The sequence below is a fragment of the Lygodium microphyllum genome, chromosome 8 (genome assembly GCF_053477565.2).
Source record: "Lygodium microphyllum isolate KBCC chromosome 8, Lygodium_microphyllum_v1.1.10, whole genome shotgun sequence".
NCBI lineage: Eukaryota > Viridiplantae > Streptophyta > Polypodiopsida > Schizaeales > Lygodiaceae > Lygodium > Lygodium microphyllum.
Window position 1 is genome coordinate 83,659,507 of NC_141142.1, and position 18,654 is coordinate 83,678,160.

Genomic DNA, 18,654 nt, shown 5'->3' on the forward strand with positions numbered 1-18,654 from the left:
ATAAAAAAGATAGTCATATGATTGTGAACTAATTGAAGCCAAAACTAAGGAGTGCTTTTTGGTGGGAAATGCCATGCTTTCAAGATGTTGTTTCATAGAACATTTCAAATAAACACTGCTTTGGTGTAGATATTGCGGTGTGTGTTAGGCTTTGCTATTTACTTCTATAATTAATCACATGCACATGCATGCATGCATATGTACACATAAACAAATCTCATCCACATGTGCATATGCATGTGCACACATATACATGTAAATAAACATACAGAGACACACACTCTCCTAAACTATCATGTGTATGTTTTCAATAATTGATTTTGGACTATGAATCTATCTTGCCCAAAACATGTTTTTCTTCTCCTCTTTCATCTTCTCATATGTTTGAGATCTATTTATGGTGCTTTAGTTACATTAGTATATGTAGGAATATTGCTTATAAATCCGTATACAAGTATATGTGTAAGTTACACTTATGTGAGTAATGTGACCAATATTCTTGATTTCATTCAATAGATACATCCTAGAATCATATTGAAAAAACTATTCAGTATATTGATATATTCATAGAGTATGTTTATTCATCTGTGAAGGTATGTTCTTCAATAGATAAATACTTATGCATATCACAAAAGCTTTGGGGTTTATAGTGGTTGTTTTTTTTTGTGAATCAACCACTCATGAATCCTCTTGCTATATGAAACCCACATTAGGACTTGAAATACGCTAATTGTTAGTGACATTGGTGCTTTGAACCTTGGCGTAAACCATTGAATAAATATCACGAGAATACCAGCATGAAGTGTTGGTAGGATATTATAGGCACGGAACACCTAGTATTATTTAATGGAATATGTATATGAATAGTGCTTAAAATCCTATTGATTGCTACCGCTGCCTTCAACGAAGTCTATTTTTTCCCTAAAATTTGGAATTTTTGGCTATTTTTAAGCACTTCTCGGGATAGGGTGACTCAGCTCGTCGAATCCCACAAATAGATCTACACATAAACACAACCACAAAGAGTATCAAGCTGATACAAAATAGATACACAACAAAACACAACACAGCGCTCACCCTACCCCCTTGTCAAAACCAAGGCATGAAATCATGAGGAGTAGGCCTAGCATAATCTGACAGAAAGTTGAAAGCTAGTCACTAACTAACTGCTCCAACACAACCAAACTAACAAGAACCATCAAAGAGGGCATCCTCAGTGGTGGTCTGAACAAGCTATCTAACTAAGGAAAACTCAACTAGAAGCTCATAATAGGTGAGGACTCCTATAGCCTGATCAACAGATATTATCTTTTAGCACATTGGGTCTTTAACCTCTTAATTGCCACACTTGGGAGTGTAAAAAGGAGGGAGCTGAGAGTAGTGACCCAAGGAGAGCAAGGCATTGGCCTTAGGTCCTGTCTCGGTACCCAAAAACCTACTAAGCCCGCGCAAGGCAACACTTGATCCTTTTCTAACACTCACTTTTATTTTCACTCCAACCTTCTTACATTCTTTGTTTTTCAGCTAGATGCCACCCCTCGGAAGACAAGGCATCGGCCCCGGGTTTTGTCTCATCCCTAAGAACCTACCATGCCTTCACAAGGCGATAAACAATAGCTCAAGGATTTTTCTTTCTTTCCATTTCTATTTTTATAGGGGTTAGAATCCCTTTTTACACACCTTCGTATATTCATATATTTTCTTTCAGATAGTTAGGGTTTTGCCTCTTTCCATCATTATTTTAGAAGGCCTCACTAACTGCCTCACAACTAACATGAACTCCTAGAACGGCCGCCTAGTAGGGTCACTAGAATTCCCATCTAAAATAGGTCTTTCAAGCCTGACACGGCCTTTGCAGGAGACAATGACTACTCAGACCTCCCCTAGACATACAAAGCCTAAACCTAGGACTTCATGCCTTGAGCGTCGGTCCCCAAAACAACAAAAAACAATAACCCTTACACGCACATATATCATTAATTGCTTAAGGGAAAAGACTCAGAAAGGGGACGAAACCACCTGGAATGGCCACAAGAAGCTCCTTCACAGCAAAGGCTCCCTTGAGCGACTTCGTTAACCTGTATGATGCAATCACTAAAATAAGAAACCATTAACTGTTCCTGCACCAAACAGGTGAATGGCTCTCTTGGCCTAAAGAAATAGCACATTTCACGGCGAACTAGCTGGCCCTCTTGGCCTAAGGAAATAGATCATTAAAACCTAAAAAAAACTGGCTCTCTTGGCCTAAAGAAATCAAGCAAACCTGCTCACATAGATCCCTCCTTGGAAGAAGGCAGATATACAAACACACACTTCACTCTAAGGGGAAAGACAGGGCACTCAACCCTAAACTAAATGCATCAAGTTATGACCCATACCTCCTGCATATACACTAAGAGGCGTACGCACAACATGTCATCAAATCAATCGATGGGTCCAAGATAATAGTGGTAGATGGGCCTCGGCTACTCTTCTCATTACCCATATCAACCATCGCCTACCATACAATGCGTGGTCTGATAACATTTCCCAAAAGTGACCAAGTCCCATCTCATTATCAATAATAACATCTGGACTAGGACCACAATTGAAAAAGAGGTCCTCCTCATAATTAGAATTGGCTAATGAATTTGCAAATTGATTCCAATAACGTGAAATGAGTTGAAGAGATATGCTCTCAAATTCATCAAGTAGGGTAATAGTAGTTCGATGATACATACGAAGGATAGGATTCTAGAATGTATATGTTCCATGAAGTTTATTTAAGATGAGCTGGGAATCCCCTTTGACTAACAACCACCTAGTGTCACCTTTCTTGGCAATATTCAATCCCATAATCAGGGCTTTATACTCTGCCATGTTGTTAGTGAATCCCACCCTGAGATAAGCAGCTAATTTCATTGTAGCTCTACGTCGGGGATCTCAGATAACTACTCAAACAATCCCTTTTCTATTAGGCTCCCTGGATGCTCCATCAAAGTATAACGTGTACGTCCACAATGGGTTTACATAGCTAGCCATCAAGAACTCCTCTATTCATAATTATGATAATCAAAATTCAATATATTTAGAGGATGAACTGACGGCTCCATCCCACCTTCTTCATTAAACTTAATAGGGATGCTTGTTAAGATTTGTAAACAGTGATGGCAGAAAACTTTAATCTCCCACACAAAGATACCATCTTCTTGCTCAACCACTTTGTATCCCTTGCTCCACCAGATAAGCCTCCCCTGATAATACCTTTGCTCTAGATATGGGTGCTTCAAATAAGGGGTTAACTACCCCATCGACCAGTTTAAGCTCTTCGATAGGTCTCAAATTAGCCCCAGCATGGATCTGCAATGCATTTAGCGCGTTAGCATATTTAGAAATAATAAGGTTTAATCTTATTAAGATTAACCTTATTCTTAAATTTCACTCCTTGTAGATCAGCTAATAAAATCGTGGACATATTTTTACCTATCCAAACTATCTTGTAAGTGCCATCCCATCTAGGTTTCAGCTTTCTTGAAAATAGCTCCCTACGCGCATCCTAATACAGAACTAATTGCCCTTTTTTAAAGGTATACTTCTTTGCCTTTAGATCATGCAACCGCTTCATATGACACCTAGCTACCTACTGGTGCAACAAACTCTGCAATTTGAGTTCCTCCAAGTGGGCTATAGTCGTAAACCGCTCAAATAAGGCATCTTCATCACCCAAAGAATGATTGATTGCAAATCTTATGGTCAGCAACTCAATTTCTAAGGGCTAGACACACTCCTCCCCGTAAACTAATTTGAATGGAGTGTGGCAAGTGGCTCGTTTAAATGTCGTATTATACACCCAAACCACCACATATAATTTTGTATCCCAATCCCGTTTCTTTTCAGAGACTATCTTGGATAGGATACCCACAAGCTACTCATTGGTACTTTCAACTTTTCCATTGGCTTGCGGATCATAGGGGATTGTCTTGCTATGCTTAATTCTCTATGCTTCAGTCAAGCTTCTAATTACCTTATTCAGAAAGTGAGTTCCACGATCTGATACTATTTCCTTTGGGGGACCAAAACGGCAAATTATCTGCTCAAGTAGGAAACTAGCAGTCTCTTTTTCATTGTTATACCTCGTTGCCCGTGCTTCTGACCACTTTGTAAAGTAATGAGTTTCTACTATAATGTATCTTTTCTGAGTAGTAGATGATGGGGTAACAGGTCCCACAAAATTGATGCTCCACTTTTCAAATGGAAGGATAGCCATAATAGGCATAAGTGGACGCTTCCTATTCTCTTGACTATCATGTCTTTGACATGTATCACATCTCTTAACATAGTCAAATGAATCCTAGAAGATGGAAGGCCACCAATAACGAGCTCATAAATCCTTCTGTGCCGTCAACCGCCTAGCAAAGTGCCCTCCACAAGCGGAGTCATGGCACTCTTCCAAAATAAAGAGAACCTCCTTAGGCATCACACATCAGAGATAGATATCATCAAAACCTTGCCAATATAATGTCCTTGGGATGAAGGAAAATTTCAATTCTTGCTATTTAATCTTCCTCTTTTTCTCGGGTTTTGATAGAGTAGCTCCAATCTCTCCCATAGAAAGATAGTGCATTATAGCAGCATACCAAGAGGGAATAGACGCCGTATCAATCTTAAACAATGTTTTCATGTCACTTCCTTCAGCCACGACCTCTTTTGGCTCTCCAAAATCCACAAGACACTTGACAATGCCCTAAAGATTCGGCGGCTTGCTCTTAATCTCGTAATCAAACTCCTACAAAGTGATTAACCACTTTGCTAAACAATCAAGCGGTTGTAACGTATTCAATGACAATCAAAGCCCTTCCGCCTTTGTATAAAAAACCACCCTTTCATAAAGAATGTAGTGCCTAAACTTCTTCGTCGCAAATACCATCGCAAGGCACAACTTCTCCATATAGGTGTAATTAATTTTCGATATGCCCAACTTCTGACTAGAAAAAACTATCGGATGGTATCACTTTTCCTTCAAAATTTGGGCCAAATAGCAGCTAATACTATACCTAGTTGCTGCTAAAAATATATAGAATATTTCACTCCTTTTAGGTGCTTTTAAAACAAGTGCTTTGGCAAGATCTTGCTTTATATCGTCAAAAGATACTTTGCAAGCATCACTCCATGAAAGACAACTAAAGGACAATAGGTTCATCAGTGGCAACGTTCTTTTTGCTAAGGCATTCATAAACATCTGATAAGACCCTACCAATGACAGAAAGCTATGCACTTTCTTTGGAATATGCGGTGGAATCATAGTGACTATGACCTTGATCTTTTCAGAATCAGTCGCAATCCCTACGAAACTGACCACATGGCCTAACAAGAGCCCGTAAGGGACTCCGAAGATGCACTTTCGTGGGTTGAGAGCTATGCAGAATTGTTTGCAATGCTCAAAACACTTCCGTAAGATAATTAACTATTTATCCCTTATGGTGGCTGCCCCTAGATCGTCAATGATGAATACTTTTAATTCCTTAGGGAAAACATCACCAAAGGTCTTGCCGAGCTGTTCTTTGCCACGAACCTGGTGCAGTACATAACCCAAATGCCATCACATGATACGCAAAGGTACCAAAGACAGTAATAAACGTCATTTTTAGCTTGTATTTCTCAGTAATCACCATTTGATTTTACCCTACAAAGCAGTCCATAAACGAATAGATTTTCCTACCTGCTAGTTTATCCAAAGTTTGGTCAATAAACGGTAACGGGTAGTAATCTTTAAAATTTGCTTATTCAACTCTCTAAAATCTACGCAAAGCTGGATCTGATTATTCTTCTTTTTCTTGATCACAACTGATGGGCACCATTCACTATGCTGAACAGGGAAGATCAAACCCGCTTTTTGCAACTTCTGTAGTTCCTCGAACAACATGTCCCTTAATTCAAAAGGCATATGCCTTACTTTCTAACGTCATATAGGATGGGTACCTTCCTTTACAAGAATAGTATGCATAGCTGCTGGGAGGAATACTCCTAAGTTAATCATAGCTCCAAGAAAATATGTCACGGAACTCCTAAATCAGAGACACATAGTTCTCTCTCTCCTTCAAACTGAGCATAGAACCCAATTTGATTGGCCGCGTATCATTAGGCATACCAAGGTCCAGCTCAATAACATCCACGTCTCTAATTCGATCATGAGGCTTTATCAGCTCATTCAAGGTTATCTGATAAATATCCTCTGTAGTGGAGCCTTCCTTAGATCCATTGCTCAATGACGTCTTACTATTAGATGGATCATCTACTGTTTCTAGTTCAGTGGGGGATAAAGGAGCTCTCTCACTCTGAGGAGACTCAGGGTAAACATCCGCTATTATGCAATGGGCACCTCGACCTAGAATCATTCGACTAGCGGGTATATCGACTTGATAGACTGTTCATAAAATCCAAAGCCTTCCTAGAAAAACTTGATAGCTAGGATGTCTTGCAAACCTTATCACCCTAAAGTCCAGATAGCATTCCATGCTTGCAACAGTAACGTGAACTTTAGTGATGCAACCTTCCAGTTGTCTTAGACTATCATCCGCCATCCTAAGAAGTGTGGAGCTGTCTTTTTGAATTTTGAGACCTAGCCGCTCCATCAAGTCTAAATTTATGATATTGACGGAGGATCCAGTGTCCACGATAGCGTGCTCCACTAATATTCTATCCACATACACTGGAACCCTAGGGCAATGCTTCTCAGCATGATCGAACTAATCTTCGCCCACTCTAGCTATGCCCAAAGGTTCTACTTTATACCCGATATGTAGGATTTTCTTGAATTCCTTGCGTACTCTTGGAGAAAGTTTAATCAATTGCACGAGATTCACATCTGGTTTGACTTCGCAAAGAGAACATGCTAGGTCAAAGTCATGGTAGTTAGCCAAAGTTCTCTCCTCGCACCAAGCCATTCTTTCCTTTGGTCGTTGGATCGCCAGCTTTAGTGCCTCTTTTTTTACTTTTGTCTTCTTTCTTGGCACCTCTCTATCCTTCTCGGGATCCACTTTACCATCAACACGCCTTAGAGGTCCACCTTCCATATCCGGATTCAAGACTTGCTTTTCCCTAGCATCCTGCTTAGGGTTTTCCTCGACAAGTTTTAGAGATCCTTTATCACCCTCTTTAATCTTTTGGCCTCTTGTTATAGCTCTAGATTAGAAGTTTCAGCATCATTGACACGTACAGCCTTAAAAAGGCTGACTCTGCTACCATAAGGAAACTCCTCTACAATAGCCTTTCCTCATTGTAGTATTTTTCTGGGTCCCTCATCTTGCTAGAGATTATTCCCTTGTGCGCGATGATTAATTGGACCACATTGTTTACTTCCTTTTTGGAGAGAAATAATCTTACTCCAACAGGTAGCAGCTAAGTGGCGAGACTTTTTGCAAATATCACATTTGACATTCGTGCAATTGCTAGGGAAATGTTGGCCACCACACCACTTACAGCTAAATCTTGAGAGGCCACCCTCTTCAGGGCGTCAAATCGCTATCAAATTATGTTGCTTCTTAAGTAAATTGACATCCACAGCTATTTGCCAATACTGTTCAAAGATCATATCAGTGTAGTGCTTCGTCATGTCCTTAACTTCACTAAGAACATTAGAGGCACTCGACTCGTAGCGGCGATCATCAATTTGTCATCCCATGGGCCTAACCACTTGATTAGGGATTGGCCGTTGACCTATTGGGACAAAATTAGGATTCATTGTTTGGCCCCCCACTATTTAGGGAGGCCGCCTGACTAGCCATGGGAATAGTCATGCTAGGAGGATCTGGTAACATAGGCGAATTCGGCATGATACCTCCTCTCCCATTCCCGTTTGACATGGGATCCCCTTGACTCCCATTGGTAAAGGCCAAGTTATTACCATTCCAATTTATCCTTGCTGCATAAGCCGCTTGCAAGCACGACTCTACTCCTTCTACTTGGGTAATAGCAGTGTCAATGTCGGCCAAAGCAACACTACTCAGTTGCACCTAGATATTAAAATCCAATCCATGTAGCAAATATTGTAACTAGGTAGCCATTGGAATGGGGATATAAGTATTTAGTTTATGAAGAACTTGCTTTAATTTATTGGCATAAGCCGAGACATTCTCATTTGGCTATGGCGTGTTACATTCAAGACATGCAACCAATATTGTTCCACCCTTCTCAGGGAAAAACTCTCTACGAAAATTTGTAAAGAATTGGGCACTGCTGGTTATGGTTCCGGCTTCAAGACCGTGGTACCATACTGCCGCTCTTCCTTTTAACGTCATGTTGAAGAACATCATTAGGTGTCCTTCGTCTAGGATTTGATAATTGAACATGAGTGTTTTAGACTCCTTAATGTGGAGTTCTCCATCTTCTTCTGCTAACCCATGGAAAATGGGCAACGATGCTCCTAATGCCGGCAAATCTGGTGTCCCTGCTAGAATTGCGATAGCTTGTGCCATAGCTACAACCAGATTGACAACATGAGTTTGTGTAGGTAAAACTACACCCCCACTTGTTGTGGGTTGATTAACTAGAAGTAGGGAAGTACTAAGACTTCCACTTGCACTCGAAGAGCTACTCGTAACACTTAGGTTAGTAGAACCACTGCCACTTATGCACAACGGGCTACTCCTTTGAGGAGAATAAGAACTTACAATCTCCAATTGCCATCTAACCCTCTCAGCACGTTCTGCTTTTTGTATTTCAGCTTGACAGTCCTTGTTAGAGGACATAAACCAACTATTTGGTCCCTAGAAACCCTAGATTTGAAAAGCAACACTTGTTGGCAGCTCCCAGTAGACACACCACTGATGGGACCTTAAATGGTTTGGCACTGGCTAAGGCACTAGCCGGAGCTCATGCACTCAATAGACAATCCCACCACACGGCCTCGCGGACCACAAGCATCTATCGAGGAATATACTATCCTAAACACTATAATCACTGCGCGTTTATAGTCTGTAATCCAAAAAATGTTCCCTTTCCCGTCTCCTCAGAGGGAGATTATACACATATCGAAAATAAATGCCCCATATCACAGACACATGGGCATCCCATTGACTGATTGTCGTGGCACTACTGCAGCTCTCCTACATCTTGGGGATTGGCCCCTCGATGCACTCCTTCCACATATAGACACATTCGAAACAAACTCCCCTCTTGGTGCCAATATATTTATCATTCTAGGAATGCACTGATCCTCTCTTATCTGTCCCCTTAGACCCACCATCTAGACCTACAGCCGGGTTGCTCAGTCTCTCTACGTGGGTGAAGTCCTAAAGAAATAAAGTACTATGCATCGAGGAGCTTGTAATTGATACCATTTAATGATAAATGATGCAAATTTATATACGATTAAGTGCTCAAACAATTGAAAAAACAGCCTCATGCATTGTGCAAATCCATTCTTTTCATGTTTCCATACATAAACGTGTAATTGCTGCAATGAGAGAAGACACCGAGCCTTACACTCCTGTTGTACTTCTCTTTATTTAACTTAACGTCATCCTATATGAATAGTATAGAAAATGCATCATATTTTATAATATATTTCAGCACTCAAACTTCCCTCCTCCCCTACCGTTTAAGGTTTTGCCTCATTGCATAGGTAAAGGGGTGATTTTATGTGTATTTCGCACGAAATAAGCAGTAAATACTCACAAAAACATATAAATGCAGATAAATTGAGGCAAACACTCATGATTTATCCTCATTATATACTCTTAGACACATCCATAATTTTTCTCGTCCATTCCCTATTTTTTCTCCTTTTAAAAAATATTTTTTCCCATTTTTTCCTCTTTTTCCTTATTTATTATCAATAAGAAATGGGAGAAAATTAGTATTATTTTAGAGCTCTGGCTCTTGATTCTTTGAATAGCAAACGCGTAGATTTTATTGGTATTTGTTTCATGATTTTTTTATTTTAAGCCCAAAAACCCCATTTTTCCTTTAAAAACCATGCTTTTCGGGTTTTTTCCATTTATTTTCCACACTTTAAGTGTATTTTTTTTGAGTTTTTTATTATACAAACAAGAAACTAGCAATGGCAACAAACAACATGTCCATCAATTTGTAGCCCATACGAACATTGTTAATCCCATCAAATGCAGAAAAAGAGTCGTTTTCTTTGTAAAAATGCCATTATCGTGTATTTTTTATTATTTCAAGTTTTGAAACTTATTGCGGGTCTATAAATCAGGCCCTGTTGGATGCTCAGCCGGCCTCCACACTGCCATCTTCAGCCCACCTTCGGTTTGGAAGCGATCTGGTACCGCGCCGGACGAACATTAACCAACCGGGCTTTATTCTTCTTCACACGCAGGAACTGCCTCTTGCAAGAGAGAGAAGGAGGAGAGAGAAAGACTTAAATCTCATCTCCACAACTGGCCACCCATTTGATGCGCAGTCTGGAGCGATGGAGAGCGAATATCAAGGGTATCTCAAGCATAAGATCGATTAGGGGGTTGCTTACAGCCACCATAGCCCCCCCATCCACAAATCGTCGCCTGCACAAGGAGATGCCATCATCCCGTCTTTTTCGGCTGAAAAAACAGTCCCCCCCCCAAGAAATCAAATTTAGGGGGTGCCCAAGACCCCAAAGTGTGGCACCCCCTCAACTCTCAAGTGGTTGAACAATTTTTTGGTACTCCTCCGCGTCCGGCATCCAAATCAACCTTCAAAAATTCTTGGGCATCCATCTCAAAGTCCCACACTGCCGAGCATATCCAGAAGTCCCATTTGACATGTCGAAAAATTATGAAAATTTATAAACCGCCGTCCAGTGGGTCTTTTAAGTAGTTTTGGGCATTGCCGCTTAAAATCGTACTGATTGCCACCGCCGCCTTTGAGGAAGTCTATTTTTCCACTGAAATTTGGAATTTTTGGCTATTTTTAAGCACTTCTCGACATTAAAAAATCATCTATCACGGATCTTGGCCGCGGATCATTTAGGGTACCAAGATCTAGCTCAATCACATCCGTATCTCTTATGCGATCTTGAGGCTCTATTGGCTCATTCAGAGTTATTTGATAGATGTCCTTGGTAGTGGACCCTTCTTTTGATTCATTGCTCAATGACATCTCACTAGCAAATACATCTTCTAATATCTCTAATTCCATAGAGGATAGAGGAGCTCTCTCGATTTGAGGAGACTCAGGATATGCATCTACTACCACACGATTGGCACCTCTGCCAAATATCAATCAACCAGCAAGTATATCAACTTCGCAAGATCCATGGCCTTTGTAACAATACTTGATAGCTTGGTCGTCTTGGGAACCTAATAACCCTAAAGTCCACTGTGCAATCCATACTCACAATGGTCACAAGGACTTTGGTAATACAGCCTTCAAGTTGTCTTAAACTGTCATCAACCATTCGTAGAATTATGGAGGCATCTTTTTGAATTGCTAGACCCAACCTCTCCATCACTTCTGAGCTCATGACGTTAACAGATGATCCTATATCTACAATAGCATGATCCACTAATATTCCATCAACATAGGCTGCAACCCTTGGGCAATGTTTTTTAGCATTCTCTTGCAAATCATCTCCTTCTTATGCTGTCGAAGATTTTTCGAAAGCCAAGTCGCGATCACTGAGGACTTTGAATAATTTCAGGATAGAAGGATAGATCGTCAATAGTGGCGGCCTCCACAAAGAATCATATTTATATTTCTTCAGAATAGTTACAGCAGCAATAAAGGACAAGTACAGAAGATCCTCAGAGGTATATACAAGAGGTTTAGGAAACAGTTTTAGTACAGATCATAATAATGTCCAATACTATAAGGAATTTGAAGTCACAAATCTGTTCTTGGCATAGGACCTGACTGTGAAGATCACAGATATTTAGGTAGTTTGTTTTGAGTTAGAGTGATATTGTTTAAGGAGTGAGGCTATTGAAATTTCTCACTGGATGACTCTTGAGTTGTAGTAATAAGTATTGATAAAAACTCTTGTAGATCCCTTGTTACAGCTGATTAGACTTATGGTTAGTTCAGAGTAGCAACACAGATTCTGTTTACCCAGGTGTGTAACTCTCCTTTCACGATCTTTCAGACTGCCTTCTTCCCATTCTGCAACTTTGTAATCCTCTGGAGTCAGAATAAATGTCTTGAGAAGATGATTAAAGGTTCCCCAAGTCTTGCAAAATCATTTGCATACAGCTCTGAATTCAAAAACAACTGTACATTAAAGCTTCTATTGCCTCCTTTAAGCGCTTTAAAAGATCACTTGACATTTTCTCTGAGTGAATCTGTGATTCGTCTTCGTCATTGACTCAATTGGCATGATGCAAAACAGAATCTCCAGAAAGTGTACACCATAAGCTTTGTTAACCATCTTCCTGTGTGTACTGAAACGGGAGCCTCTGTACTCAGCAGGCCACAAATGTGGAATTCCCTGTATACGTTGCTGGTTATGGCACACTTAGGACCAAAGGCACGTTTCTTAGCATATTGAAAGACAAGCTTCCCTCTTGGTTATTCTTCAGAAGCTCCTTCCATGTCTTTGACTTCCTCGTAGCTTCTTTTTAACACCTCATCGTAGTCCTCGTCGTCAGTCTTTCTTTATCTTCAATCGTTTCTTCTTTCGCTTCATTACCTTAAGCCTCCTCGATGTCCTCTATTGCCGACATATCAGAAATTCTGGTGGCACAGTTGGATGACGTTGCTTTTTCCTCCTTGCTCTAGGCACGATGAGATCCATCCTTACGAGAGGAATAATGTTCGCCTTTTTTCTTCCTACTTTTCTTGTTCTCTGTGTCTGACCTGGGAATCCGATATGTCAAAATCCACTGCATAACGCTCTGAATAGCGCACTTCTCCCGTGAAAAAGCGATGCTTTTTCTCTACTATATGTCGATGAAGGCAAGGATCATTTCAATTGTCTCACAAGGATTCAAAACAAACACCCTCTTCATCGATTGAGAGATACATTCCTCTTGTCTGCTTCAAGATTTCACCATGTTGTTCCATCTCTGACAGACTGCCAATGTGGATTGATAACACAAGACCTTTCAGACCAATAACGCACACTTGACGAGCATCAATTGGGTTACAACCAATGTAACCCAGGACTTCCAGAGTTGCATCCAGCCGCCAAATATTGTCGATGCCTTCCTCCTCAGTCGATCCTCATCTTTCGTTCTTGTTCGACAGGTTCGGCGACAGGCCTGTCCATCCTCTATTCAAACGCTCCCAAAACTCCATGTTTTTTCCCCCCAGTCCGGATTCGCCCAATCATTTTGGATACCTTTCGCCATAATCAATCCTAAAAAAACCGCCTTTGTTTTTAGCATACTCTATATAACGAGTATTAACCGCAGCATACTCTATACAAAGAGTTTTAACCAAGATCAGTTTTTACTACAATACTCTGCATGTGGTGTATTGCACACAAATGAAAAGGAGTAGGCTTAATCTTGTTCCCACTTGCCAAGCCAAAATCCTAGTAAGTCCACCATAGCAACATAGTGCTTCACAGTAGGAATAGTGCCATATACCCCCGTCATGGATGCAAATAGTTGAATTCCCTTGTCAACATAGCCAAGGAAAAGGGAACTCCAAAAATACTCATTACGTTGTGGCATGCAGTCAAACATGTGCTGAACATCAAGCAAGCTCCCACCTTTGGCATATATATCCACCAATGTACTTCGATTTTCATCTCTTGGAAATAGTTTAGTACTTCCTCACAAAACCCATATTCGACATATCTTGAAATAAGTGTAGCCCATGAGATTGCATCTCGAGTTACCAATCTATCAAAAACTCCCTGTTCTTCTACGTCACATGTAGCGTACATGTCAACCAACGCATTGTTGATTAATTCCTCTTGCTCCAAACCCTCTTCACTATATTTTTCGCATAGAATGAAAGAGCAAACATAACAACTAAGTATGTACAAAATATCAAATCACACACACAACTTTTGGGTGGTTTTCACACCTCGAATGCGCAGCAATACGATAACACTATGCCCAAAGGTTCCATGATATACCTAGTACACACGATCTTTTTAAATTCCTTGCACACTCGTGGAGACATCTTAATCAGTTGAAAGAGATTCATGCTTGGTTTACAAAGAGAGCTTACCAAATTGAATTCGTGATAATTCGCTAGAGCTCTCTTCTCTCAATAGATCATTCTCTCTTTTGGTCGTTGAACAGGCTTTGGTAATTCCTTCTTAGCTTTTTCCTTTCTCCTTGGTAATTCTTTATCCTTCTTGGCATCAGCTTTATTCCCTACAGGTTTTAAAGGTTCCCTTCCATGTGGAGGTTAAGGACTTTCGTTCCTTTGTTGTCTTGTTTAGGGTTTCCATCGATAGGTTTTACATTATCTTTGTCACCTTCTCTACCCTTTTGACCTCTTGTAATGGCCCATAGATTAGAAGCTTGAGTGCCATTAACCCATACAACCTCAATAAGGTTGATTCCATTGCCACTAGACAGCTCCTCTACAATAGCCTTACCTCTTTGAAGTATTTGTTTCATCTCATCATCTTGCTGAAGATTGTTCCCTTGCACAAGATTGTTAATAGGACCTAGTTGTCTACTAATAACTTCCTAGAGAGAGCTAATCTTACTCCGATAGCGGCCAAATGGCCAAACTTCCCACATATGTCGCATTTAACATTTGGACAATTTCTAGGGTAGTGCTGGCCGCTACACCATTTACAACTAAATCTTGAGGGTGCACCATCTTCCAGGGCGTCAACTTCCTCCTATCAGATTCTGTTGTTTTTTAAGGAAATTGACATTAACAGCTACTTATCGACATTATTCAAAAATCATGTTAGTGTAGTGCTTTATCATGTCCTTAACTTCATCATCGACATGAGAGGCACTTCACTCATAGCCGTGATCGTCTATCCATTGTTCTATTAGCCTAACAATTTAATTGGGCATTGGTTGTGACTCATAGGAACAACATTAGCATTTGATGCTTAGCCGTCAACATTGGGTGGAGCCATTTGACTAGCCATAGGCATTGTCATACTAGGAGGAGTTGACAATAAATGAACATTTTGGAACATTTTGGACCATGCTTCCTCTCACACTCGGGTTAGTCATAGCTATCCCTTCACTTCCATTTTCGTCGATCAATGCTAAGTTATTTCCCAAAACTAGCCCCATATTAAGATTGGTTCAAGATGCATAGGCCACTTGTAGTCACGATTCTCCTTCTTGTGCTTGTCTAATGGTAGTGTCTACATTCGGCAAAGTGACACTACTCAACTACACTTAAATGTTGAAATCTAGACCATGCAAAAAATATTGCAGTGGGGCAGCTACTGGGATAGGGATAGAGGCTTGCAGTATAAGAAAGATCTCTTTTAAAAACTTGTCATATGCTCGAATATCCTCACGTGGCTCTTGATGTGTCACATTTAGTACACATAGCCAATATCGACCACACCTTTCATGGAAACACTCCCTTCGAAAGGCTTCCAGAAATAAAACAATAGTGGTTATGATTCCAAACTCTAAGCCATGATACCATATGGAAACTCTTCCTTTGAGAGTCATGTTAAAGAACATCATTAAATGCCCTTCATCCTAGATATGATAGTTGAACATCAACTTCTAAAACTCCCTAATGTGGAGCTTTGCATCTTCCTCCACTAACCCATTTAAGATGGGTAGGGGGGAACCTAAAGCTGGAAAATCCACCATCCCAGCAGGTGTAGCAAGAGGTTGTGTCACTATGGTAACAATCGTATTTGCTACAGGGGTTCGAACAATTGGAGCTAGAGCTCCACTCAAAGTGGAGGGACTGATTGGAGGGGGGAAAGAACTAAAGCTTCCTCCCCTAATGAATTTTTTGTTGAGTTAGGGTTATTAAGACCCCTCCCTTGCAAAGACATTGGGATACTCCTTTGCAGAGATTATCTTCTGTTTATCTCAACTCACTCTCGAACTTATTTAGCCCTTTCTTGCTTTTGGAGCTCTACTTGATGGTCTTGTGAGTCTAGCTTACTAATTTCTGGCATACACTAGAGAATAGGTCACAATCGACCAAGGCATAGAAACCACCACTTGTAGGCAACTCCCGATAAGGCACCACTTGTCGCGACCTAAGATGGGTCTGACACTGGCTATAGGCACTAGTTGGGCCTCTATAACACTCATAAGATAACCCCACATGGCCTCGCAACAACCAAGAGCATCTAAGGGCACACTTCCCTAATCACTACTATAGATATTGCATTTGTAATGAGACGTAGTTCAATGATTGCCCTTCCTTACATCTCAGAGGGAGATCCCATATATCTGATATAATATACCACGTAACAAAACATAGGAGGAAACCCCTTGGCTCAATGTCATAGCTCCACTAGAGCTCTCCTACACCTTGGGGATTAGCCCCTCGATACACTGCTCTAACATAAAGAACATACAAACAATCTCCATTCTTATATATTTTCAAGGATCTAGGAGATTTGATATTTTCTTACCAATCTTTTCCCAAGAAATCGTTCATCTACCCTATAGCTCGATTTTTCTTACACACTCCAAGTAGGTCAACATTTGGAAAGCAATTGCAATGCATCCAGGTTTGATTTCATATTATGCTCAATGCAAGTATGGATGACCATTGTGCTCAAGCATTTTATCATTAGAAACCAACTAGGTGAAGTGCAAAAACAACCCTTTAATGATTTTCCAACTAATCGTACATGCAACATTGATAGAGACTAGTATTGAGTTTCTTCATGCTACTAGTCTCCTTAATTCAAAAGATAATCCGTCCTATATGTTATTCATAAACAAATAAATTAGAATTTGAATCATTTTCAACAATTAATCACTTTTAAAAACCCTCTTTCCTCCTACCGTTTAGGTTTTGCATTCATTGGGTAGGTGTAACATTTATTTTTATTTAATTTTTCATATAAAAATCGATAAAAACTTGCTATAACATGAAAATAAGGTTTGATCCCCACGCTTTAGCCTTGTTATTTTTATTTAATTTTTCATATAAAAATCGATAAAAACTTGCTATAACATGAAAACAAGGTTTGATCCCCACGCTTCAGCCTTGTCATATCATCTGTCTCTTCCATTGGAGTTTCTTCTCGTTGCTCTTCTCTTGAAAATTCTTCCAATGCATAATCCTCATCATCTCTTTTCTTGAAAATATTGATTCTTTTTCCGGCAATAGGCACTCTAAGCACTGTCCCATCCAATTCTGTCAGCTCATATGTTGCATTATCAAAGACATGTCTGACTATGTACGGCCCAAACCATCTTTTCACCATCTTCCGAAGTGCAGTATGCTGATTTTCAAGACTGCTATCAAAGGCCAATACCCAATCTCCCTCTTCTATTGCTCTAGGCCGCAAGCGATGCCTGCTGTCAAACCTGTCCTTATTCCTTAGTCTAGCAACCTTCAACCTGTCAATAGCTAGCTGAATATCCTCAGGTCTCCTCTCCAACTGTCGAATCCGAAGAGCTAAGAGCTCCTCTCTCGTCAAATCCTCCTGCCAAGGTAAAACTGACCAAGTCAAAGCACAAGTCTCAGTCGGCATAACAGGTTTCTGACCATACATCAACTCTGCAGGCATATATCCTATGGTAACACTATGAGTCGTACGATCAACCCATAAAGAAAATGGTAGAAGTCTTGGCCATTCTCCAATCTGTCCTCTGCATGCTTTGGCTAATGCTTTCACTATCGGCGAATGCCCTCTTTCACTCTTCCCATTTCCCTCTGGATTTTATGCTGTGGTTAGAGCCAACTTGATTCCTAGCTGAGAGAAAAACTCCCTAGCTTCATCTGCATCCAATTCACCACGATCTGCAGTGATCTTACCCACACAACCATACCTGCAGAAAATTTCCTCCAATAAGAACTTACACACTGCACTAGTGGTCTTCGTTCTCAAAGATCTGCCCTCAACATGATTGGTAAGATCCTCTCTAGCCAAAACAATATACCTCATCTGCCACAGACCCATAGGCATGGTAACCAAATCAACTACCCTCTTATAATGAATGCATAGCGGATAGGTCGGATGAAGCTCATCTCGATGACGCACTACTGAATACATCTGACAGTCTCTGCAAGTCTCAACAAAGTGAGAAACATCTCTATACATGCCTTTCCACTAATATTTCTCCTTGATTTTCTCATAAGTATGCCACACTCCTCTATGAACAGCCCAAGGACTCTCATGAAACTCCCTCATCACCTGTAATTGTGTCTCTCTATCGTAGACAACGCGCAAAGGTAATCCGCCTCTTTTCTTCGGATGCTTCCAAAGAAATCCGTCCTTGAGAAAATAACCATAGGCTTTCCTTCTGATCTTCTTGAACTCTTCATTTGTCCATTCATCTCTTTTGCTTAGTGTACTAAGGTACTTGCCAATCTGCAACCAATCTCCAACATAGAGTTCTTCTATAAAAGCCACAATATCATAGACATGACAAACATGATCAACCATAGTGGCTGAAATTTTTGCATCATCCTCTTTTGCAAGTAGAGTCTCCTCATCATCATATCTGGCTCTAGACAACATATCTGCCACTGGATTATCCTTCCCTGTAATGTGTTTAAATTCCAGATTTAATGACTTGATGTATGCAATCCATCTCAACATGGCTATATCCGGAGTAGAGCAACTCGTGATCATACCAATCAATGGCAAGCAAT